The sequence below is a fragment of the Mobula hypostoma genome, chromosome 5 (assembly GCF_963921235.1).
Source record: "Mobula hypostoma chromosome 5, sMobHyp1.1, whole genome shotgun sequence".
NCBI lineage: Eukaryota > Metazoa > Chordata > Chondrichthyes > Myliobatiformes > Myliobatidae > Mobula > Mobula hypostoma.
In genome coordinates, this window is record NC_086101.1 from 186591163 (window position 1) to 186616931 (window position 25769).

A 25769-nucleotide genomic window follows, 5' to 3' on the forward strand; every position below is an offset into this window, starting at 1 on the left:
CAACAAATTCCACAGATTCGCTACTCATGTTCTTAGTATTTATTTATTTGTTTGTTTATTTGTTTGTTTTTATATTTATACGGTTTTTCGTCTTTTACACATTGATTGTTTGTCATACTTTGTTTGTCTTTTTCACGGATTCTATTGTTTTTCTTTGTTTATTCTTTGTTTTTTACATTATTTATTATTTATATAATATTATTTATTATTCTTTGTTCTTCTGTGAAAGCCCACAAGAAAATGAATCTCAGGGTTGTATGTACGTACATTGGTAATAAACTTACTTGGGACTTTGAACTCTCCGAAGACACACAAGTATGTTGTGCATACATTATATTCACACCAGGCACTTGCGGGCTGAATTGAACACATTCTCGGACTGTGATGGTCGTTGATGCAATATCTGCAAGTTCTGATGCATATGTGAAGCTAATAAAGCTAATCTGAAGAAAAAATCTTAAAATGAGAAAAGCTACCCTCCTAAGCTCATATAAATACTAAATATGCTAATGCCCGTTCCAATCCAAAGAAGGAAAGCAGAATGAAATGCTGAGTTATCCCTTCATTGCAATAGATGGTTAGGTGCCAGTTAGACTCCTTTTTCAGTAATACTGAAGCAGCTAAAATTAGCTGAAGGTTGAAAACAGAATAGTCATTCTTCTGCTATCTACTGAAATGTGATCCAGTTAGAGCATTCAGCCAAAATCCTTAGAATTTGGGACAAGCAAGTGGCTACGACGTCCGAGCAAATGCCAAATAAATTAAGCAATTCTGCAACAAAATGGGGGAACTTAGACAAGGAACATTTATACAACCTGTTAACGACACATCTATGTACTAGGCTTTTTCAGAGCAGATGCATGCACAGAGGAATTCACCTATGATTTGTAGTGCTCCATGTACTAATATAGTGGTGGAATTATATAAGGCATAATTGCCTTGATTAGTTGGGGCACTGTGTATAAGAGTAAACAAGTTGTGTTCCAGCTGTATAGATCTTTGGTTAGGCCACACTCGGAGTATTGTGTGCAGTTCTAGTCTCCCCTTGAAGGACGTGAAGACTTTGGAGATTACGTGGAAGACGTTTATCAGGATTCTGCCTGGATTAGAGGGTATGAGCTACAAGGAGAGCTTAGATGAAGTTGAGTTGTTTTCTCCAGTGGCTGAGGGGAGATCTGATAGAAGTTTATAACATTATGAACATAAAATATTCTGCAGACGCTGGGGTCAAAGCAACATGCACAACTCTCTGGAGGAACTCAGCAGGTCGGGCAGCATCCGTGGAAACGGACAGTCAATGTTTCGGGCTGAGATCCTTCATCAGGTCTGAAGAGGGAGGGGGCGGGGCCCTATAAAGAAGGTGGGGGGAGGGTGGGAAGGAGAAGGCTGGTAGGTGCCAGGTGAAAAACCAGTACGGGGAAAGGTCAAGGGGTGAGGGAGGGGGGAAGCAGGGAAGGGATAGGCAGGAAAGGTGAAGAAGGAATAGGGGAAAACACAATGGGTAGTAGAAGGAGGCGGAACCATGAGGGAGGTGATAGGCAGCTGGAGGAGGGGGCAGAGTGAAACTGGGATGGGGGAAGGGAGGGGGAGGGAATTACCGGAAGTTGGAGATCTCAATGTTCAAATTATGAAAAGCATAGACAGGATAGACAGTCAGAATCTTTATCCCAGGGTGGAAGTGGCAAGAAAGAGAGGACGTGAATTTTAGGTTAGAGGAGAGGTGTAGGGCAATTTTTTTGTCAATGACCAACCTAGTCCAATGGTGTGCTGGGGGTGGACCATAAGCGTCACCGTGCTTCTGGCGTCAATATAAATGCCCACAGCTTACTAACCCTGATCTGCACATCTTCGAAACGTGGGAAGAAACTGGAACACAAGGGGAAAACCCATGTGGTCATAGGAGGAAGTTATAAACTCCTTAAAGACAGTGGCTGGAACTGAACTCTGATTGCTGGCGCTTTTGAAGCGTTGCGCTAACTGTGCTGCCCTCATTACCATGAGACGCAGGGTTATTTATTTACAAAGAGCACGGAATAGGCCCTTCAGCCGCTCTGCCCAACAATCCCCCAAGTTAAGCCTAGCCTAATCACAGGACAATTTACGATAACCAATTAACCTGCCGACTGGTAACACCTTTGCACTGTGGGAGGAAAGCAGAGCACCCGGAGGAAACCCACGCAGTTACGGGGAGAACGTACAAACTCCTTACAGGCAGCAGTGGGAATTGAACCTGGGTTGCTGGTAAAGCATTACCCTAACCACCACGGTACCGTGTTGCCCTAATGGAGGGAGCTGGAAGGATATGGGTCTTGGAAGAGACTTGGTTTAGTTTGGCATTGTGTTTGGTGTAGGCATTGTGGATCAAAGAGCATGTTACTAAGCTGTACTGTTCTATGTTCTGTGGAGGCAACATTTACTCGTTCATTTTTCATGGCCAGGAATTACTGCCCACCCTTTGGTGCCTTTGAGACGGTGATTGTGAGCTGCTTTTGTGAATTGCCATAGTCCTTATGGTGAAGATGCACCCAGAGGGCTGTTGGGGATGACACTCAAGGAGGTAGGCATAGAAATATACTGTGCTGTGACCTGGAACTTACAGGTGGGGGCATTTCTATGCACCTACTCCATCGTGGTAGATGTCAAGGATTTGGGAGGCACCGTCCATGAGACCATAAGACAAAGGAGCAGAATTAGGCAAGTCCGCTCTGCCATTCTATTATGGCTGATTTATTGTTCCTCTCAACCACTTTCTCCTGCCTTCTCCCCATAACCCGTGACGCTCTGACTAATCAAGAACCTGTCAACTTCCGCTTCAAATATACCCAATGACTTGGCCTCCAAAGTCGCCTATGGCAGTGCATTCCACAGACAACCGACGGACTAGCCTGGGCGAGCCACCTCAGTGCATTTTGTAGATGCAGAGAATATGTGTCATCGGTGGGGAGGATAAATGTTTGGAATGGTGGACAGGAGTGCCAGTCCAGAGGGTTGCTTTGTCTTGGATGGTGTTGAATTTCCTCAAGGATTCATACCTTTGAAGAAGCATAAAATAGGTATGAACTTTTTGTCTTCAATCTTATGTCACATTCCCAATTCTTCTTTCAAATAGAGTATCGTTATTATATACAATGCCAAATGAAACTGGGTCTCTTCTGACTGTGTACCCTGAATATTCATGAGTCTAACAGCCACTATCTGTTTGCACCACTACCCCGGCAGCCCATTCCAGACACCCACCACACAGTTTTTAAACAGAACAGTGGGTATTGGATATCGCAACATGATAATGTACCATGAATACTCTTCATCCTCCCCCCACCTTCTTATTCTGGCTTCTGTCCCCTTTCTTTCCAGTCCGGATGAAGGGACTCGCTCAGAAACATTGACTGTTTGTTCTCCTCTACAGATGCTTCCTGACCTGCTGGGTTCCTCCAGCATTTTGTGTGTGTTACTATGAATGACAGCTTTTATGTCATCTGTTCTTTTCTGGCAATGTGCAAAAGAGAAATGCTGGCTAAATTACTGGTCACTTGAGGAGCGTGGGGTGAGGGCTGGGTTGTCCAGCAACCTAACTTTCCCTCCTGGCTTTTCCCAAAGATTAGGTGAACCGCTGTTGAAACCACACCATTTGATTTCTACGTTTAAGAGTAATTTGGGTAGTTATATGGAAGGGAGGGGTATGGAGGGCTACGGTGAGGGAGCAGGTCGATGGGACTAGGCAGATTAATAGCTTGGTCTGCTTCTGTACTGTAGTGCTCTGAAAGTCTATTGGTCTATTCAAAAGATAATGTCAAAAGACAACTGACCAAACCTGGTGAGACTAAGCAAAGTGCAAGTAAACAGAGAGAGTTATTGATCATTACAGAATATCTCTCCGGAGCTTCCTGCTTCCTCCCCTCTCCCTTTTGCTTTTCAAGTCAAGTCAAGTGAAGTTTATTGTCATTTAACTATATATATATATATATATATAACGTATATAACCATGTAACATATGTAGAAACGAGACAAACTTTCTCTAAACCAGGGTGTAAAGCACAGTGGAACACATAACACACAATAACTTATGAAAGTGAGGATAAAATCTGCAGATGAATCACACATAAATAACAAACTAAAGTGCATTAATATTAAATAGAGCAGATTAACCAGTGACGCATCGCCTATGATGCGGCCGGGAGTTCAGAAGCCTAACGGCCTGGGGGAAGAAACTGTTTCTCATCCTGACTGTTCTTGTTTTTATGCATCATCGTCTCCTGCCTAATGGTAGAAAGTTAAAGAGGATCTAGTCCAAAGAGGATGAGTGGGACCTGCGTACACAACACTCCTGATAAATGTCCGGATGGATGGTAGGGGGGCCCCTGTGATCCTCTCAGCTGTTCTCACAATCCTTTATAGGGATGTCTGGTCTGATGCTCGACCGATCGCATACTAGATGGAGATGAACTTGTCAGGACGCTCTCAATGGTGCCCCTGTAAAATGTAGATTAATATTGCTCTTCTATCATATGGTGTCCGGATGAGCAAGTGAAGGCTACAGACTGAACGCCGGTGAACGGGATGAGTGGAGGTAGGTAATCAGTGGTCAGCATGGATGTGATGGGCCTAAGGGCCTGTTTCTGACAGTGTGACTCACTGTATCTAAATCCGCACCAACAGATCCCTCCATATGCATTCGTGCTATTAAGTGTTAAAATCCCAAATTCCAAATGCTACCACAGACAGGAATATGCAACAGGCACAACATAACTTCATCAGTATGTAAAGATTTAAAGGATTAAAGAGTTGAGAGGAGCCACATTAACCACAATTTTAGCTAACATCTTTTACTATCTAACAGATGTTAGCCTGTTACATGAAAGACTTGGTTAAACTCGAAAGAGTCCAGAAAAGATTTGCGAGAATGTTGCCAGGACTAGAAGGCCTGAGCCATAGGGAGAGGCTGGCCAAATTAGATCTTTATTCCTTGGAACGTAGGAGAATGAGGGATGACATTATGTAAATGTTTAACATTATGAGAGGTTTAGATAAGGTGGATGGTTACACCAGTCTGTGTGGGTAATTCTAACACAGTCATTCACTAACATACTACAAAGCCACAGTTACAAAACATTTCTTTTGTCCTTTCCATGGGTAGTAAGACTCAAGGTAATTGGCAGAGGTACTAGAAGACTTGGGTGGTAAAGTGGAGATACGTCTCTACCAAAGGAGGAATAAGGTGCCCCCTCCTCTCCACTAGCCTGCAGGTTACTCTTGGGCAAGGCGTGGCACCTGCTTAGGCCACCACCATCTTCCCCCCACCCCACACCCACCGGATCAGGGTCACGGGAAGCAGGCGGCGGATGGTCGTATGAACAGCTGGTGCATATCCCAAGTCCTGGTTATGTGACCACTGACGACGGGCAGACAATCTCTGAAGAGTATTCAAATGGCTGAGGTCACCTGCCTTGTAAAGACACTGTCTAGAAGAAGGCAGTGGCAAACCACTTCTGTAGAAAAATTTGCCAAGAACAATCATGGAAAGACTATGATTGCCCACGACATACGACACAGCACAGAATAATGATGGCGACTAGAAGACCACCTGTTTTCCTGCACACTCTTTATACCTTTGTGATTATCTCTAATGTTCCCCAATTTCCTTTCCAACAAAGTGCATCAATTCACAATTGTCAGTGTTAAATTTCCTCTGGGACCCATCTGCCTGTTCTGTCAGCTTGCCAGGCTCCTTTTGCAATTGATTAGATGAGCTCCAGAGAGACCATTGTGGTTAAATTTAATTTTCCAAAAAAATGTACCAAATTATGTACTTTCAACATACAATAAACTCAAACACACCACACCTCCCTGTTTCACACATTTTGAATTATCCAAAGTTTGGAAATTTTATCTTGCACACCCATGTCTAAGTTATCAACAAATATGAACGATTGCAGGATTCTCAGTACCAACTCGCTTTCGGTATCCAATATGAAGTTCAGTCATTTACCATTACACTGATTACAGTCCTTTCCATCAATTTCCTGCCCATGATAAGTAATGACTGCTAATTCCATGTGGCTTCAATTTTGTTTATCAGCCTTTTACTTGAGAATTTACCAGAAGTTTCTGAAATATCTACATAGATGACATCTAATACACTGCCTTCCTCAACCTCTCTACCACATCTAGGTTAGTCAAACATGATTTGTTTTTAAAAAATTCTGTGTTGTTTCACCTTTGGCAATGCAAACTTTTTATGATAAATGTTCCTAAAACCTTCCAATGAAGGGTCTTGGCCAGAAATGTCGACTGTTCATTCCCCTCCATAGATGCCGCCTGTCTTGCAGGGTTCCTCCAGCATTTTGAGAGTATTGCTACAGAGTTTAAAATGGCTGTTCTGTAGTTGCTTGGCACATCTTTCTGCCCCTTTTCTTTGAACAAGAGTGTTATGCTTGCAATTCCTCTGGTTAACGCTCCCATATCCAGTCAAGATTCGATTACATTAGAACAGGTGGCATTTTTTTTCTTTATTATTTTCTCTCTCCACTTACTACCTTTAGTCTGGTTCCATAAGACATAGGAGCAGAATTAGGCCATTCAGCCCATCAAGTCTGCTTCACCATTTCATCATGGCTGATCCATTTCCCTCCTAACCCCATTCTCTTGCCTTCTCCCCATAACCTTTCATGCCCTGACTAATCAAGAACCTGTCAACCTCCCCCATAACTGCACCCAGTGACAAGGCCTCCACAGCCACCTGTGGCAATGAATTCCAGAGATTCCACAGTTTCACCACTCTCTGGCGAAAGAAACTCCTCCTCATCTCTGTTCCAGATGGACGTCCCCCTATTCTGAGGCTGTGCCCTCTGGTCCTAGACTCTTCCACATGAGTTATTCACCTTATATATGTCACACCACCATCTTCTTACATAGAAGCATGATCTTTAACCCACTGTGTCTCCACTGTCCATTTACGCAATCTTTCGCTCTCTATTAATCTTTTTTACCAGATTGGGCTTGAATTCCCATCGCTGTCTGTAAGGAGCTTGCACGCTCTCCCCATGACCTTTTGGGTTTCCTCTAGCTGCTCTGCTTTCCTCCCACATTCTAAGGAGGAAGAGATTCGGGTGAGGGAGTTGGGGGCATGCAATGGCGGCAACAGAGGTGTGGAAACATTTGCAGGCTGCTCCCAGCGCATTCTCAGTCTGTGTTGGTCGCTGACACAAACAATGCATTTCACTGTTTGTTTCCAAGTACATTTGACAAATAAAGCTAACATTCTTTTAAACTCAAGATATTCAGCAGATGCTGGAAATCCAGAGTAACACACACAAAATGCTGGAGGAACTCAGCAGGTCAAGATGCACCTATGGAAATGAATAAACAGTCCGCCTTTCGGGCCGAGACCCTTCATCAGGACTCTGAGGAAGGGTCTCGGCCCGAAATGTCAACTGTTTAATCTTCTTCTGTCACCTGTTCCCTCTTGCCATCCACCTTCCCACAAACTCTTGCCACTTTAAGATCACAATACCATAAAACATCGAAGCAGAATTAGGCCATTCAGCCCATCGAGTCTGCTCCGCCATTCCATCATGGCTGATCCCGGATCCCACTCAACCCCATACACCTGCCTTCTCTCCATATCCTTTGATGCCCTGACAGATCAGGAAATTATCAACTTCCACCTTAAATATATGCACAGACTTGGCCTCCACCACAGTCTGCGGCACAGCATTCCACAGATTTACTATTCTCTGGCTGAAAGGAATTCCTCCTTACCTCTGTTCTAAACGGTTACCCCTCAATTTTGAGGCTGTGCCCTCTAGTTCTGGATAACCCCACCACAGGAAACATCCTCTCCACATCCACCCTATCTAGTGCTTTCAACATTTGGTAGGTTTCAATGAGATCCCTCCGCAACAGCCTCTCACTTCCCACGTTGTGAGTGGAAGCCCAGGAACCCCATTTCCCTCTTAACAGATGGTGCTCGACCTGGAGGGTCTCCAATTTTCATGCGGCATCTGCGTATAACTGGTCAGGCCACAATTGGAGTTCTGTTTGCTGTTCTGGTTGCCCTGTTATAGGAAGGATGTGGAGACTGTGGAGAGGGTGCAGAAAAGTTTAATGACATTGCTGCCTGGATTAGAGGGTATGAGCTATAGGGAAAGGTTGAAAACCTTGGACTGCTCTCCTTACAACGTCGGAGACTGATGGAGGCACCGATATGCGAGACAGTCAGAATCTTTTCCCAGGAGTAAACATGTCAAACACCAGTGGACTTCATGATAAACAGCACACACAAAATGCCGGAGGAACTCAGCAGGTCAGGCAGCATCTGTAAAGGGGAATAAACAATCGACGATTCAGGCTGAGGTCTTTCGTCAGGACTGGGAAGGAGGGGAAGGGGAAGGAGCTCAAGCCGGCAGGTGATAGGGGAGACCAGGTGAGGGGGAAGAGGAATGAAGGAAGAAGCTGGGAGGTGCTAGTTTAGTTGGAAGTGGTGAAGTGCTGAAGATGAAGAAATCTGATGGGACAGAAGAGTGGACCATGGGAGAAAGGGAAGGAGAAGGGAGCCAGAAGGAGGTGGTGACCATATGAGGAGAAGAGAAGGGGGGGACCAGAATGGGGAGTAGAAAAACAATGAGAAAGGAGGTGTTTTTAGGTGGGGGGAGGGATAAGTTTAAAGGCAATGTGAAGGCCAAGTTTCTTTAGCACGCAGAGAGTGGCATGCGTCTGGCAAGGCTAACAGGGGGAAGAAGCCAGTTTGGTGCAGTTTAAGAGGCCTTTAGATAGAGGGGCGACTATGAAGGAAATGGAGGGATATGGATGATACACAACGGGAAACTCATTTAGTATAAACAGGCACAACACGGTGGGCCGAATGGCCTGCTCGGTGTTGAACTGTGTATGTTCTCTGTTGTCTGTATTGATTGCAGATTTTCAGCATCTGCAACCTTCAGCCTTCACTCCCCCTGTATTAATTCAGGGGACCAATCCAATCCTTCTTTCACTTCACTGGAGACAGCATCGAAGCAACATCCTCGACTACGTGAGCCCTTCGGACTGCAGGAATCTCCATAAAACAAGCCCACCACTTCTGTGGCCCTGAAATGATTTCCACAAGCATACTCCCGTCATACTCGACCGAAGCTCTGGAAGGCACTGCGGACAGTTGCTGTCAGAATTGGACAGGGAGCTTTGATCTGGACTTGCTGTTCCTGTCTGCCTACGGACAGAGTTAGAACCAGCGTAGGCTCTGATGTGAGGTCGGTGCTTCAGGCACCAGGGGTGGCTGATTGTTGATACTGCCTGGCCTGTGGGCTATGTAAACCTGGAACGGTAGCACAGCGGTTAGTGTAATGCTGTACAGTGCCGGTGATTTGGGTACAATTCACTCTGCTGTCTGTAAGGAGCTTGTATGTTCTCCTTGTGACCACCTGGTTTCCTCTGGGCTCCCCAGTTTCCTCCCACGTTCCAAAGACGCAAGGGGTTGGCAGTTGTGGGCATGCTATGTTGGTGCCAGAAGCATGGCAACACAGTTACAGGGAGAACATGCAAACTCCACACGGACAGCGCCCGAGATCAGGATTGAATCCAGGTCTCGAGGCAGCGTCTCTACTACCCTCAAAGACACTCTTCCCTTTAACAGGACCACCATGGCACCACGGATGGGTGTAAAATGATCGACAAGCCAACTATAGACACAAGAGACTGTGCTGGAGTCCTGAGGAACTCGGCAGGTCAGGCAGCATCTGTGGAGGGAAATGGACAGCTGATATTTTGTGTTGGGATCCTTCATCTGGACTGAAAAACTCTGAGAGCCGAAACGTCAACCATCTGTTTCCCTCCACAGATGCTGCCTGACCTGCTGAGTTCCTCCAGCACTTTTTGAGATTGCATTTAGAGATACAATGTGGAATAGGCCCTCCCAGCCCAACAACCCGTACTGTCCAGTGCCCCCTGATTTAACCCTAGCCACATCACTGGAAAATTTAACCTACTAGCTACTACATCTTTGAATGGGAGCACCAAGAGGAAACCTACATATCCACAGGGAGGACGCACAATCTCCTTACAGACGGTGCTGGAATTCAACTCTGAACTCCAACACCCCGAGCTGTAGTAGTGTTGGGCTTATTGCTATGCTGCTGTGGTGCCCCACATGCATGTTATGTGATAAAATATATGCCAGGTGCTCTATCCCTATTTTTTAAAAAAGAAGTCCACATTATCAAGATTTACACTTATGGATGGCACGAATTGAAATTAAGCCTTAAAACATTTCCAAGCAGAGTTCCCTTGTTTGCACAGCTTCTGTTATTAAATCCAAAGTGGGATTTAGTACCAGGAACGGTCACATTCCCCTTTATATTGATTTAAAGAAAAAATAAGTTCTACCTTGTCTGCTGCCATGACAACACCGGCAGTCTTCTGGGACCAAGGTACCTTGCTTGTCTTGTATGATTGCCAATACTTGCAGCAAGACAAAACTAACCTCAGTAGAAAAAGGTCTGGGGCTCATTTCCTTTCACAAGTCTGAGTGACGTTTGTGAGGGAAAGGACCAAGAAAGAGTTTCTTCTTAAAGAAAAACAGAGAAATAATTGCCCAAAAGAGGAATTGTCTGTCCCAAGGCTGAAAAGAATTTGCAGAGTATTCAATCCACACTTGCAGATAAGCTTCTTTGTTATTTGGTCAATCCATTCTTGGAATGCATTTAAATTCAACTTTCATATGGAATATACTCTGCACTTGGAGCACGTAGCTGACACTGTTAAGTTGTTTTTTCATCAAACTTGTACCCCAATACTAGGATGAAATGAAGGTGGTGTGGGAGAAGTTCTGGGACAGAACATTATAATTTGGCATAGACCACCTGGGTGATATGCTGTGTCTAATGTTTATCGTAGGGTCCCGCACACAATACGAACTTGAAGTAAGGGGGCTTCCCTTAGATACTGGGGTGCCAACTCTGCATGGACCTTTGCAATACCAGTTGGCAGGGCTCTCTCCATCTGAGTCAGAAGGCATTGGGTTTAGGGACCCCTCCAGGATCTTGAACGTACAATCCTGATACTCCAATGCAGTACTGAGGGAATGTTGCACTGTCAGAGAGACCATAAGACATGGGAGCAGAATTAGGCTATTCAGCCTATCAAGTTTCCTCTGCCATTCAATCATGGCTGATTTATTTTCCCTCTTAATCCCATTTTCCTGCCTTCTTCCCATAACCATTGATGCCCCTACTAATTAAGAACCTATCATACTCTGTATTAAATACACCCAATGACTTGGCCTCCACAGATGTCCGTGGCAATGAATTCCACAGACTCACCACCCTCAGGGTGAAGAAATTCCTCCTCATCTCTGTTCTGAAGGGCCGTCCTCCTACTTGCACTCTGTGCCCTCAGGTCCTAGACCCTCCCACTACTGGACACATACGACTAAAGGAGACCCTCAACAGAGGCTGTGCTCTCAGGTGGACACGAAAAACCTACTGAACTATCCTGGAGAAGGATGAGAGGTGTCCTGATCAATATTTATCCCCTTTTCAATACTTTATCTTGCCTTTGTCAATGTATTGTTTGTGGGAGCTTGCTATGCACAAATTGACTGTCTTGATACACCAATGACGATACTTCAAAAGTAGCCCTGGATGAGTTAACTAGTGCTACTTTTTTTTTTATTTCACCCTTACAGAGTAAAACTGACAATATAACAGCAATCAGTGAAGAGCCACGCTTCCTGACTTTAAAATTACTTTGTAGGAGCATGTGGAAAATCCAACTAGCATCCCAAACCTGTGAGGTTAACCAGAATCCTCACACGTCTCCACCAAGCACTCTAGACTATAGTTGCCAAAAAAAATTGCATAAAGGCTTCAAAGTAAAAAAAGTGGTTTGTTTAGTAAAAAGCAAGTTCTTACCTCCCTTTCACTAGACTCGCTTGCGTGACGCTTAGATGTCCACACAGACGCTCAATAAAGGGTAGTTTAAAATGTAGTCACATCAGCACGGAAACATTGCAGCCAAATGTGGCACGTCCAACAGATATCCGACAATATATACAGCCCGGTCAGCGACTGACAGAGTTCTGCCTCATGACTCAGTAATTCTCCAGCCCGGGTCGCCTGAGTCACTTCAAAATAAAAGCACACAAAGCAGGCACGCAGTCTGCCGCTGTTTCACCATAAAGGTGTTCAGGGGAAAAGCAGCCTTTTCCTTCACTTTCTTGTGTAGTTTATGCATGTTTTATGTTCTGTGTTGCTGTTTGGATCTACATGCCTGCAATGCTGCTGCAAGTTTTTAATCATACAGTGCCTCTTGGTGTGCACAAGACGATAACCTTGTCCTGAGTGAGGGTTCTCCCATTCATTGAGAGGTGACGGGTCAACTTCTTTGCTTTGTTTTAACCTCGCTCTCCTCCTCCTCCTCCACCACGAGAAGCCACGTTAATAAATGATACAACAGCATGGGACAGGCCCTTCGGCCCGCAAATTCTGTGCTATCCATTATGCTCAGTGAAAGTAATTCCATCTGCCTGCACATAATCCATATCCCTCCATCCCTTGTCTCTGCAGGATTCAAGATTCCAGATTACTTATTGTAACTTGGCATGATAGCTGAGTGGTTAGCACAATGCTTTACAACGCCAGTGACTCAGGTTCAATTCCCACCACTGCCTGTAAGGAGTCTGTATGCTCTCTAACCGTGACTGCTCTGGATTCCTCCTAAAGCCCAAAGACAGTCCGGTTAATTGGTCGTCGTAAATTGTCCTGTGATTAGGCTAGGATTAAAATCAGGGGATTGCTGGGAAGCGCGGCTCGAAGGGCTAGAACCCTACTCTGAGCTGCATCTCAATATAATAATATAAAAAATAATTCTTCAATACACGAGTGCAAAGGGGAACCAAATATTTGTTACTCTGGATCTAATCCAGCATGAAAAAAATAAGCATAAAGAACACAATAAAAAAAATCACAATGGATATAAATATAAAAGCAATCCTATAAAACACAATGCATAAGTAACTGTTCTATACACAGACTGATTGTATCTGTCTGTCTAAATATTTCTTAGCTATCATATCTGCTTCCACCAACTCCCCTACCACTCTCTGTGTAAAAACACCTGCCTCATAAATCATGTTTAATCACCTTAAAATCTCTTTAAAAACATTCCCTCATTCACCTTACATCTACGTTCTTCAGTATTCGACATTTTCACCCTAGGAGAAAGACTGACTATCTGCCCTTTTATAATCTTATATCCTTCTGTCAGCTTATCCCTTATCCTCCGAAGCTCATGAATCTAAGCAGGAGTCATCTGTTTGATCTCCAGTGCCTGTTCCACCATTCCATTCAGTCGTGGTAAATTTTTTACCACACTAACTCATAAACCACTCTCTCTTGATATTTAGAGATCTGCTGACCCTCTGTCTTGAGTTCACTTAGAGGCCAGAGGTCATAGACGTTACAGCACAGCCCTTCGGCCCAATGACATTGGGCTGACTTTTTACCCTACTTCATGATCAATTGAGCCCGTCCCTCCTCCAAGCCCTCCAGTTTTCTGTCCTTCATATGCCTATCTAATGTACATGCCTCTACTACCATAGGGCACTTTGTGCACGCACCATTCTGTGTAGAAAAACTACCTCTGATATCCCCCCTATACTTTCCTCCAAACCCCTTAAAGTTATGCTCCCTGGTGTTAGCCATTTCCACCCTAGAAAATGGTCTTTGACTGGTCATTCATTCTATCCATGCCTCTTATACACCTCCATCGAGTCACCTCCTTCCTCTTCTGCAAAAAGAAAAGCCCTAGCTCACTCAACCTATGCTCATAAGACATGTTCTCTGCCAAGACACATACTCTCAACACTTTAAAGATGGTAGGAGATCCAGGAGTTTTGCCCATCGAAGAAGAAAGTCCATGTAGGTGGGACAAATGGCTACGGTCCATTTCAAGAATATTCAGATTACTGAGAGTAAGGACTATAAAACCTATTGAATATTGAAAGGCCTCAATAGAGTGGGTGTAGAGAGGAAGTTTCCTATAGTGAAGGAATGTTGGACTAGAGGGCACTTCCTCAGAATACGAGGACATCCCTTTAGAAGAGAGATAACAAGGAATTTCTTTCGCTGGAGGGTGGTAAATCTGTGGAATTGCTGTAGACGGCTGTGGAGGCCAACTCATTGGGTACATTTAAAGCAAAGGTTGATAGGTTCTTGATTAGTAAGAGTGTCAAAAGTTACAGGGAGAAGGCAGGAGAATGGGGTTGAGAGAGAAAGTAAATCACCCATGATGGAATGGCAGCACAGACTCGATGGGCCGAATGGCCTAATTCTGCTCTTGTGTCTTATGGTCTTATGGACTAACCCAATTTGTCAGATATTACGGACTCTGTGGTGTTACAGTTAGGGTTCAATAGGCCTGGGGTGGAAAGGATTTCCTACCACTGGCATCCCCACCTCTCACAGCTTACTCTGATTAGACTGTCCAAGAAGTGGGAATTCAGAGGTTTGGCCAAGAATAGAATCCTCCTAAACATTAGAATATTATTAAGTTTTTGACAAGAACAGGCTATTCGGCCCAACAAAGCTTGCCAAATTTCAATTCACATAGTGTGTTGATTAACTATCGTTTAGATTTGAAGGTCTCTAAGGTACTACTCTCAACTACAACTAGGTAGTTTGTTCCGTGCGTCCACAACTCACAATGTAAAGAAATGCTTCCTGATATTAGTCTGAAATCTCCCATTAATCAGTCTCTATCTAAGGCCCCATGTCCTTGATGATGGATTAATTCTGAAGTAGCAGCTGGCATCCATATACCCTTAATGACTTTGAATACTTCTATCAGGCCTCCTCTCATTCTACGTCTACTTAGGCTAAAAAGATTTAATTCTTTCAATCTTTCTTCATAGCTCAAAGCCTGCAGAACTGGAATGAGTCACATCGCCCTTCTCTGAACTCTCTCCAGAGCCTTCACACCCCTCACAAAATATGGAGACCAAAATCACAGTACTCAAGGTGTGGCCTCAGAAGCATATTATACAGCTTAAGGAGCTTAATGTCTTTAGACTTCTGTGCATTGTCTAGATGTTGGTAATGATGAGCTTACCAGGATGCCCAAATCATTCTCATGGCCACTGTAACCTCAATGTAAGACCACTGGACCCCACCCCGTGCTAAGTTTGTCTCTCAAGCAACATCACTGAGAAACAGAATGACTGGTAGTTCTAACATCAGCCTTTGCTGGGAGTTTGCTCTGTACAAACCACTGACAGTTGTATCAGCGTCTACACTTGAAAAGCACTTCACTGGTGTTAAGCTGGCTTTTGTTATCGAGATACTTTGTAAGATGTGACTTTGAACTTTAGCTTAGTACATGTGACAATAATAAGGCATTACTAATACATATCTGTTGAGCGAGCTAGGGTTTTTCTCTTTGGAGTGAAGGAGGATGAGATGTGACTTGATAGAGGTATATAAGATGATAAGAGGCATAGATCGAGTGGATAGCCAGAGGCTTTTTCCCAGTGCGGAAATGGCTTTTGCACAGTACTGTAGTAATTTTATATACTGCTGCTGCAGCAAAAACAGACAAATTTCACAACATATGTGAGTGATGATAAACCTGATTCTGATATGGGTCTCTATTGTGGACTGGGAGTGGGAGGGGGGCAGGGAGAGGGGAATCATGGTTGGGAAAAGGGGAAGGAAGAGGGCAGGGAACGGGAATTACCAGAGAGGCATTCTATAATGATCAATAAATCAATTGTTTGAAAAAACAAAGGACCCCAGGGTCGGGTGTGTCTGCACCCATGCCGTCCCCTCCCCTGGCACTCCTTCTCTGCCACCTGTCCCACACCCCTCCTGCAGCGCTCCACCCTCAACATTACCAACATCTTTTGCTCCCGCCAGGTTTACAAACTTGCCCGCCATTCTACGTTGACAAATGCAGTACTGTGCAAAAGCCTTAAGCAGCCTAGCTATAAATTTGTGCCTAAAACTTTTGCACAATCTTTTACTGTAAATGCCGTGAGAGTACTTGCTTCCACCAGCTTCTTAGGCCATACGCTCCAAGTTCCAACTAGCCTTCATGGGGAGATTAAGCCCTGCTTCATGAATTGATGATAAATTCAACAGGAATTTAGAAGAGATTTCTCCAGGTAGTGCATGGTAACAATTAGAATCAGATTTATCAATACTGATGTGAAAATTGTTGTTCTGCAGGAGCAGGAGCCATTAAATTACCATAAATTGCAAAAGTTAAGTAAATAATGGAAAGAAAGAGGAATAATGAGGGAAGGTTTTCATGTACCAGTGAGAAACGTGGACTTTGCTCTCCCAAGTTGCAGTTCAGGTGGCCAGAAAAGAAGCTAAATACGCATGTCAGGGAAAAGAGTATCGTCAAGGATACCTGCTGCCTTGGCCATTCTCTCTCTTCTCTCTCCGACCTTCTCAAGATTCAGGATTCAAGTTTATTTAACAAGTGTACATCAGAACATACCATGAAACATGTTTTTTTGCATTAACAACCAACACATCCAAGAGTGTACTGGGGGCAGCCCACAAGCGTCACCACACATTCTGGTGGCAACATAGCGCACCCACAATGCTCAGCAGAACAACACAGAACACAAGAGGCAACAAAACACCAGCAAAGTAAGCCCTGTTCCTCCCTCCATCCCACCCACACACTTAAACAGTACTCTAACCCCAGGACAAGTTGTCTTCTTCGGACTCCAGCTTGGGAGAAGAGACAGGAGCTTGAAAGCCCAGCCAACCAGTTTCTTCCACGCACGGTCAGACTTCTGAAACAATCACCTCTTCCACATCATAAAAGCAAGAGATCCTGTTGATGCTGGAAAATCACACACAACAAGCTGGAGGAACTCAGCAAGTCAGAAAGCATCCACGGAAAGGTCGACATTCATCCATTGGAAAGGAAGGGGGCAGGATCCAGGATGAGAAGGTAGGGTGGGGGAGGGGGAGAAGTACAAGCTGGCAAGTGACAGGTGAGACCAGGTGAGGGGGAAAGTCGGTGGATGGGGGAGGGGGATTGAAGTAATAAACTGGGAGGGGATATGTGGAAGAGATAAAGAGCTGAAAAAGGAGTCTGATAGGAGAGCACAGAGGACATGGAATAAAGGGAAAGAGGAGGGAAACCAGGGGAAGGTGATGGACAGGAGAGGAGAAGAGAAGGGCCAAGAGGGGAACCAGAATGGGGAATGGAAAAAGAGAGAAGGAGGGAAGGCATTGGAGAAATCAATGTTCATGCTATCAAGTTGAAGGCTACCCAGATGGAATATGAAGTGTTGATCCTCCAACCTGAATTTGGCCTCATCATGACAGTAGACCGACATGTCAGAATGGAAATGGGAAATCAAATTGAAACAGGAAGCCACAGGGAGATTGTGCCATTAGCAGTGGACTGACCGAAGGTGTTCTTTCACAACTTTTCCCTGTGGTGCTGCTCCAATCTCAGACTCTTAATTCTACCTCTCCCATTATTGTCACTTTGGCATTTCATCGAACACAGAACATTACAACAGAGTCCAGGCTCTTTGGCCCATGATGCTGTGCTGACTGTTCAGTCTACCCCTTCCCTCCCACGTAGCTCTCCATTTTTTCTATCATCCACGTGTCTATCAAAGAGTTTCTTAAATGCCCCAGTGTATCTGCCTGTACCACCATCCCTGGCAGGATGCTCCATCTACCCACCATTCTCTGTATAAAATACATACCTCTGACATCCCCACTGTGCATTCCTCCAATCACCTTTACATTATTGGCGTTTAGGACCGCAGTGAGGATCCACCATCTCTATCTGCCCTTGGCCACACAGAATAATCTTCATCGTTGTTTCTGTAACAGTTTTGTTTGACCAGTCGGGGTTGTTAGGCTTGAGCTGAACCCCCAAATCCAGAGGACTGGTGGACCACTCTTAGTCTGGCCTCTACCCTTTGGCCTGTTTGGCATGGGTGACCCTACCGAGAGCCAAAGCATAAAGCCCTGACTCCAGCCAACATAGCTCTCCAAGTCACTGATGTATCAAGACTCCAAACCCTACGATAAGATTGTGGGTTTCTTGGAGGACCTTAACATTATTCCTTTTGCACAATTTCACACTGTATCACAATCTCTACACAATTCTGATGTTCTGTGCTCGTCGCTGCATTGAATATTGTATTCATTATCACCATGCTTGACTCTGTGTGAGCTTCATCTCAACATGGAGTATAGCTAATCTGAAGCCGAATGAACCAGATGTGTGAAATCTGAATCTGAATCAGGTTTATTATCACTGACCTACATTGTGACATTTGTTGTTTTGTGGCAGCAGTGCAGTGTAATGCAAAAAACATACTATAAATTATAGTCGTAGGGAAGTACAGCCCAGAAACAGACCCTTCGGCCCATCTAGTCTGTGCCAAATCTGTCTACTCCCATCAACCTGCATCGGGACCACAGTTCTCCAAACCCCTACCAGTTATGTCCCTATCCTAATTTCTCTTAAACATTGAAATCGAGCTCGCACGGACCATTTGTGTTGGCAGTTCATTCCACACTCTCACGACCCTCAGACTTTCCCCTCATGTTCGCCTTAAACTTCTCACCTTTTCACCCTTAACCCATGACCTCTGGTTGTAGTCCCACCCAACCTCAGTGGAAAAAGCCTGCTTGCACTTACCTTTTCTGTACCCTTCATAATTTTGTATACCTCAATCAAATCTCCTCTCGATCTTCTACGTTCTAAAGTATATGGTCTTAATCTATTCAATCTCTTTTTTATAACTCAGGTCCTCCAGACCCGGCAACGTCCATGTAAATTTTCTCTGCACTCCTTCAACTTTGTTTACATTTTTCCTGTAGGTAGGTGACCAAAACTGCACAAATATAATAAGCAATATATTAAAAAGGGAAAAAAAATTGTGCAAGAAGAGAGCAAAGGAAGTGAGATAGTGTTCATTGTCCATTCGGACGTCTCATAGCGGAGGGGAAGAAGCTGTTCGTAAAATGTGAGTCCGTGTCCTCGTGTTTCTGTACCTCTCTGATGGTAGTGAGGAGAGGGCACATCCTGAGAGACTGGGTCCTTAATGATTCATGCCACCTTTACAAGGCATCACTTGAAGGTGGTGGGGAGGCTAGTGGCCCACGATGGAGCTGGAAGAGGTTAAATCCCTCTGCAGACTTTTCCTGTAGTAGATTTGATGGAAAAAATTGCTCATAATTCAAAGAGAAATGTCAGAAATAAAAATTAAGCTAGTAAAGCTCCCCCACCTTAGCCTGTGTCAGGGAAACTGTCAATGAGCCATGGCTCCAGAGTTACTGGCAGCATTCCTATCTGTGTTTAGAGTGGGTAGAAACTATTATTCTGAAATGGTTTGCATTAGCTCCTTATTTGGTAGCTGAAGCTGTACTCTGTCTTATTCAAACATTCTGGACAATCCCCCAAAGCCTGGTTTCGGGAGGTCAGCCTGACTCAGCCTCCTTTGTTTTTCTGTGTAAAACCAGTGCCAAAACACTCATACCCATTTAAGGAACGGCTTTCCTTTTTGCCGACTGCAAGTTGTCAGTGCTTCACTTCCCCTCCTCCTCTTCCTCCCCCTTTCAGATCCAACTGCCCTCTGGCTCTCCGTATGAGGCTTGTAACGGAATAAGGATTAGCTTTTAGTAACACTGGGATATGGCGTGAATTTCGTTGCTTTGCGGCAGCAGTACAGTGCAATTCGCACAAACATAAATTACAATTAAAATATACTTTAAAAAGTAGATAAGTAGTGCAAAAATAGAGAGGAAGTGTTCATGGGGTGTTTCATTATCCCCTCAGAAGTCTGATGGTGGAGAAGAGGCAGCCGACATACTAAATCTGGAGCAACGTACTTCAATACCTCATAATCCATCGCCTCGCTTGATTGCCTTGCTGGGGGGAGGGCAAAGGTTATGAAAAGAAGAGTTAAATTGCACTGAGACTTAGAGAGAGAAGAGAGCGCAGCAGCTGTAGTACTTTAAAACTGGCAGAGGAGATTCCCGCAGGATAGAAGGATCACGACAGATTCTGCCAATGTTGGAAATCCAGAGTCACACACAATGTGCTGGAGGAACTCAGCAGGTCAGGCAGCATCAATAGAGAAGAATAAACAGTTGATGTTTTGAGCCAAGAACCTTCAAGAATCCTGATGAAGGGTTTCAGCCGAAAAGATAGAAGGAAGTTATTTAGCCCTTCAGAATATGCCAGCTTTCTGAAAGTACACTTCTATTAGATCTGCCCCCACTTCTTTCAGCTCGGTGAATAGACAGATAGATACTTTATTGATCCCAAAGAAAATGTCAGCGTCACAGTAGCATTACAAGTGCACAGAAATACAAATATTAAAAGAGAAGTAAGAAAGAATAAAAAATAAGTTATCTCCAACATTCTAACAGGAAGGGGTCATTACGTCCCCGGCTATAGGTTGACTCATTATAGAGCTTAATGACCAAGGGTAAGAATGACCACATACAGCACTCAATGGAGCAGCACAGTTGGCTTAGTCTACTACTAAAAGTGCTCCTCTGTCAGCCAAGGTGGCATGCAGAGGGTGAGAAATGTTGTCTGGAATTGGCAGCATTTTTCATAGGGTCCTTTGTTCTACCATAACCTCAAGTGCGTCCAGTTTGACTCCTATAACAGAGCCAGCCTTTCTAATCAGTTTACTGAGCCTGTTGGCATTGCCCGTGTTGATGCCATTGGCCCAGCACACCACCACATAGAAGATTGTATTGGCGACAACATATGAAGGAGAGGACCTCAATCTTCTCAGGAAGTAGAGGCAACTCAGCCCCTCTCGTACACAGCCTCTGCGTTGGTGCTCCAATCAAGTCTGTCATCCAGGTGCATCCCCAGGTACTTGTAGGTCCTCACCACATCCAAGTCCTCACCATCAATAGTAACTGGGAGCAGTGCAGGCTTAGCCTTCCTAAAGTCCATCACCATATCCTTTGTCTGACTGATGTTGACTGCTTTTCAGACTGTCTGTACACAGGCAAGACAGGTTTAAGATAAAAACCATCAGAGGTTATGGGAAGGATGTGGGGAATCAGTGGAAAAGGTGAGCAGTTTCAGGTTCCTGGGAGTCAGGATCTCAGAGGATCAATCCTGAGCCCAATACGAAAAAGGCAGGTCAGTGGATCTACTTCATGAGGAGATTTGGTATGTCACCAAAGACTCCTGCGAACCTCTTACAGTGTTTTTATCACATGCACGGTACTTAAAAACACACAGTGAAATGCATCATTTGAGGGGGTTAACAACCGGCCTACCTAGTGATGTGCCAGGGCAGCCCGCAAGTGTCGCTACAGATTCTGGCACCAAATTAACACATCTACCATGCTATGTTGGGCAAACAGATGTACCGCAGAGACACTAAAGACTGGAGTAAATTTCTACACAGTATGGTGGAGAGCATTTGGACTGGTTGCATTACCCCCAATATAGAAGCTCCAATGCATAGGACGCAGAGGGGTGTAGACTCAGCTAGATCCATAATAAGCATTACCCACCCCACCACTGACGACATCTTCAAAAGGCAGTGCCCCAAGGAGGTGGCATCAATCATTAAGGAGCCTCACCATCTGGGACATACTCTCTTCTCACTACTATCATCAGGGAGGAGGTACAGGAGCCTGAAGGCCCACACTCCATGCAGCTTGTTTTCTCTCCGCCATCAGATTTCTGTGCACTAATGAACCCATAAACGCCCTCTCACTAGTCCTCTTTTGCACTGTTTCTTTTGTAATTCAGCGGTACAGCACGGTAACAAGACCTTCCAGCCCATCGAGCCCGTGCTGCCCGAAGACACCCGTGTGACCAATTAACCTACTGACCCATATGAATGTGGGAGGAAACCAGAGCACCCGGAGGAAACCCACGTGGCCATGGGGAGAACTTGCAAACTCCTTACAGTCAGTGGCAGGAATTGACTCCCGATCTGGTAAAGGACAATAGACCACATAGAGAGGCAGCCGCGGAATCGAACCTGGGTTGCTAGCACTGTGATAGGGTTACACTAACTCCTGTGCTACCATGCCACCTGAGCAGATTATTTCAAAGCATACAATGAAAAAACAGTAACAGAATTAATAACATTTATTTTGTAACTTTAAGTAAGTTTTATGTCTTGCATTGTACTGCTGTCGCAAAATGGCGCATTTCTTCCTGCACGTCAGTGATAGTGATTCTGATAAAGCAGATAGCCTGCTGTGATCTGGGTCATGCTGATTTAAGGGGCAGAGGGGAAAGACTTCAAACAGTGACCATCAGAAGAGAATTGGATTAGCTCTTGAGAAGAAAAACTCCGAACAAAGAGGTGAAGAATGGGCATAATGAACTGAGTGGCTTTGTGATTCTTGGAAGTCCACATCACCTCATTTATTCTACCTCCATGACATCACTCTGCTCTAATGCTCCCCATCTGCTGTTGCTGCCCTGGTACGTGCTCTGTTATATTTATACATGATGACCTGAACTCTCTTTGCTAATTTAGGAGAGTCACCAGAAGTCTCAGAGACTGAATAACCTGTGTTTGTTTCCTTTAGAGCGGAGCAGGGTGAGGTGGGACCTGATAAACTCACCTATACTGAGGTGGAAGCCTTGTCCTGTATGATGTTCATTACACAGTGCATCGAGGGAAAACAATACCAGGATACACGATAAAGTGTTACAGTTACAGAGAAGGGGCAGTGCAGGCAGACAACAAGGTGTAAGGCTATAACAAGGTAGATTGAAAAATTAGGAGTCCATTTTATTGTACTAGGGGACTGTTCAGTAGCTTAAACAGCAGGACAGATGCTCCCCTTAGGACTGGTAGTAACTTCTTCCAGGCTTGCGTGTCCTCTGTCCAACGGGAGAAGGGAGAAGAGGGAATGTCTGGGGTGGGTGAGGTCTTGGATCCTACTGGCTGTTTTACTGCTCAAGTGAGCCAGTGAGCTGTGTAGACAGGGTACAGGGAGGGAGGCTGCTTTCTGTGGTATACTGAGCTGCGTCCACGGCTCTCTGCGACTCTCCTGGTCACGGGCACAGCAGATGCCACACCAGGCTGTGATGCATCCAGACAGGATGCTTTTGATACAAATTGGTGAGGGCCAAAGGGACAGGCTAAACTTCTGCAACCTTCTGAGGACGTTGAGGGGCTGGTGACCTTATCTGTCCAGGTGGTAGGGGTGCTAGGGGCAGAGACCCTCACAACATTTTAGAACTATTTAGAAGAGAGCTTGAACTACCAAGGACAAGGGTTGTCCAGCTGAGTACAAGTAAATGGTATTGTACTTGATAGCTGGAATGAACATAGTAGCCTGAAGGGTCATAATACATAGATTGCAGAATATTAGCCAGTACAGCACAGAAACAGGCTCTTCGGCCTACAATATTGTGCAAACCAAATAAATTAATAATCAAATGGCCAACTGAGCTCTGTCCTTCTGCCTACATAACGTCCATATCCCACCATTATCCTCCTGTTCACATTGCTATCTAAACATGTCTTATGCAGGGGTTCCCAACCTTTCTTATGCCATGGACCAATACCATTAAGCAAGAGGTCCGTGGACTCCAAGTTGGAAATCCCTGCTCTAATGTATCTGCCTCTACCCCCATCACAGGCAGCAGTCACCACTCTCTGTGTAAAAAAACTTGCCCCTCACATCTCTGTAAAATTACCCCCTCTCACCTTAAATGCATGCCCTCTGGTTTTAGGCATTTCAACCCTGGGAGAAAGATACCGTCTGTCCGCCCCATCTATGCCCCTCATAATCTCAGAACCTTCAGAAGATCCCCTCAGCCTCTGCAGCTTCAGAGTAAACAACCCTCCTTTCCTTCTTCATAAACTCGCCTCTGTGCTCGAACTCACACCGTTAACTCTGGGCTCCTTGGCCATCGCTGAAACTGGGTTAAAAGCATCAGCTTCGTCATTCCTCATCCTATACTTCAGGAGATTAGTTTTTTTGTCACATGTATATCGAAACGTACAGTGAAGTGCATTGTTTGTGTCATTGTTTTGCAGACACGTACAAATTCCTCACAGACGACAGCAGGAATCGAACCCTGATCAGTGAATGCCAGCGCAGGAGAGTGACTGCACTAACCACTACACCACCGTGCTGCCTCAGATCCCCTCACACTCTCCTCCTACAGCTGCTGCCCCGCGTCCTGCAACACTGCCCTCCCCTCCATCACCTCCATCTGCCCTCAGCCTTTTGCGACCTGTTCTCCTGGTCCATTCTGTGGAACTTACTTCAGTCGCCAAGGCCCTGAGCTCTGGAAATTCCCCTCTAAACCTCTTCATTTATCGAAGATCCTTCTCTCTTTCACGACACTTAAGGACATTGAACAAAACTGAGTGTACGGAACACACAGGAAAACAGCAGGAGTAGGCCACTCAGCTCCTCAAGCCTGCCCCACCATTCAATATGATCATTGCTGATCTGTCCCAGGTCTCAACTCTTCTTCTCCGCCATTTCCCCACAGTCCTTAATTCCTTAATAGGGTCATAAGGTCCTGGAGTCAAACAGCATGGGAAAAGGCAAGAAATACTCCATCCCAGGCAACATCCTGGTGAACTTCCTCTGCATAATATTACATTCTGCCTATGATGTATTGACCAGATGTATGCAGTACTCCAGCTGTGGCATGAACAAAGTTTGATACAGTTCTTTTATTTCCGTATTCAATACCCAACTAATGCAAGTCTCTAGTTTATATTCAAGATTTTTTTGTCATTCAGTACACAAGTGTAAAGGAGAACAAAATAATTGTTAGCAAGATACACAAAATGCTAGGAGCTCAGCAGGCCAGGAAGCATCTATGGAAAAGAGTAAACAGTCGACGTTTCGGGCTGAAACATCGACTGTACTGTTTTCCACAGACGCTGCTTGGCTTGCTGAGTTCCATCAGCATTTTGTGTGTGTTGCTTGGATTTCCAGCATCTGCTGATTTTCTCTTGTTTGCAAAGTGATTAGAACTCCAGATCCTATGCAGCATGAAATAAGCACAATAAGCATAAAGAACAAATAAAAAAGTAAAACACGATAAATATAAATATAATAACAATCAAAGAAAAGACAATGAACAAGTAATATATACCTTCTATCAGAATCAGGTTTATTAACGCTGACATATGTTGTGAAATATGTTGTTTTGCAGCAGCCCAGTTCGATCTTTCTTCCCTGCTCTGATTTTGCATCTTTGAATATTTTTTGATTTTAATCATTCTTTCACCTGCCAAGACTGGAATTTGTCCCCACCTCTGCCTCTCTTTCCTGCTTTAATACAGCTTCAAAAACCCTTTGACTAAGCTCTTTGTTCCATTCTCAAAGATGATTAGTTTTATATGTCAAATGTACATTGCAGAGAAATGCGTTGTTTGCATCAAATCAAATCAGTGAGGATCGCGCTGGGGAGAGCCCGCAAGTGTCACTCTGCAACCAGTGCTAACATAGGACACCCACAACTCACTAACCCTAACCGTATATTTTTGGAATGTGGGGGAGGGGTGGAGAACTGCAGCAACCGGAGACAACCAAATGGTCGCAGGAGAATGTACAAACTATACATTTAGTGGTGGAATTGAATCCCTGATCTTAAGGGAGGAGCTGTAAAGGATTGCGCTAAACGCTACACTACCGTGCCGCACAAACATAAACTGAAATTCTCTTTGACAACGCTTGTTTGCCTAGTAAGACGTCTTGTTCTTCGACTAAATGTGTCACGGGAATCTCGATTGTGGTTGAAAACAGAGCACAGTGCAG

The 25769-nt window shown here is 44.7% G+C and overlaps 1 protein-coding gene across 9 annotated transcripts in view; it reads right to left on the bottom strand.

Annotated features, from left to right (window-relative positions):
• The window catches only part of palld (palladin, cytoskeletal associated protein), a 452869-nt gene that overhangs the window by 119032 nt on the left and 308068 nt on the right, over positions 1 to 25769 (bottom strand). Inside the window, exon 1 of one of the 9 annotated variants that reach the window (XM_063049517.1) lies at positions 11904 to 12183. The exons of the other annotated variants lie outside the window; for them this stretch is intronic. The gene's annotated coding sequence lies outside the window, so the exon portion shown is untranslated. Of the gene's footprint in view, positions 1 to 11903; positions 12184 to 25769 lie in introns of those variants that run through there. 9 annotated transcript variants of the gene reach the window in all.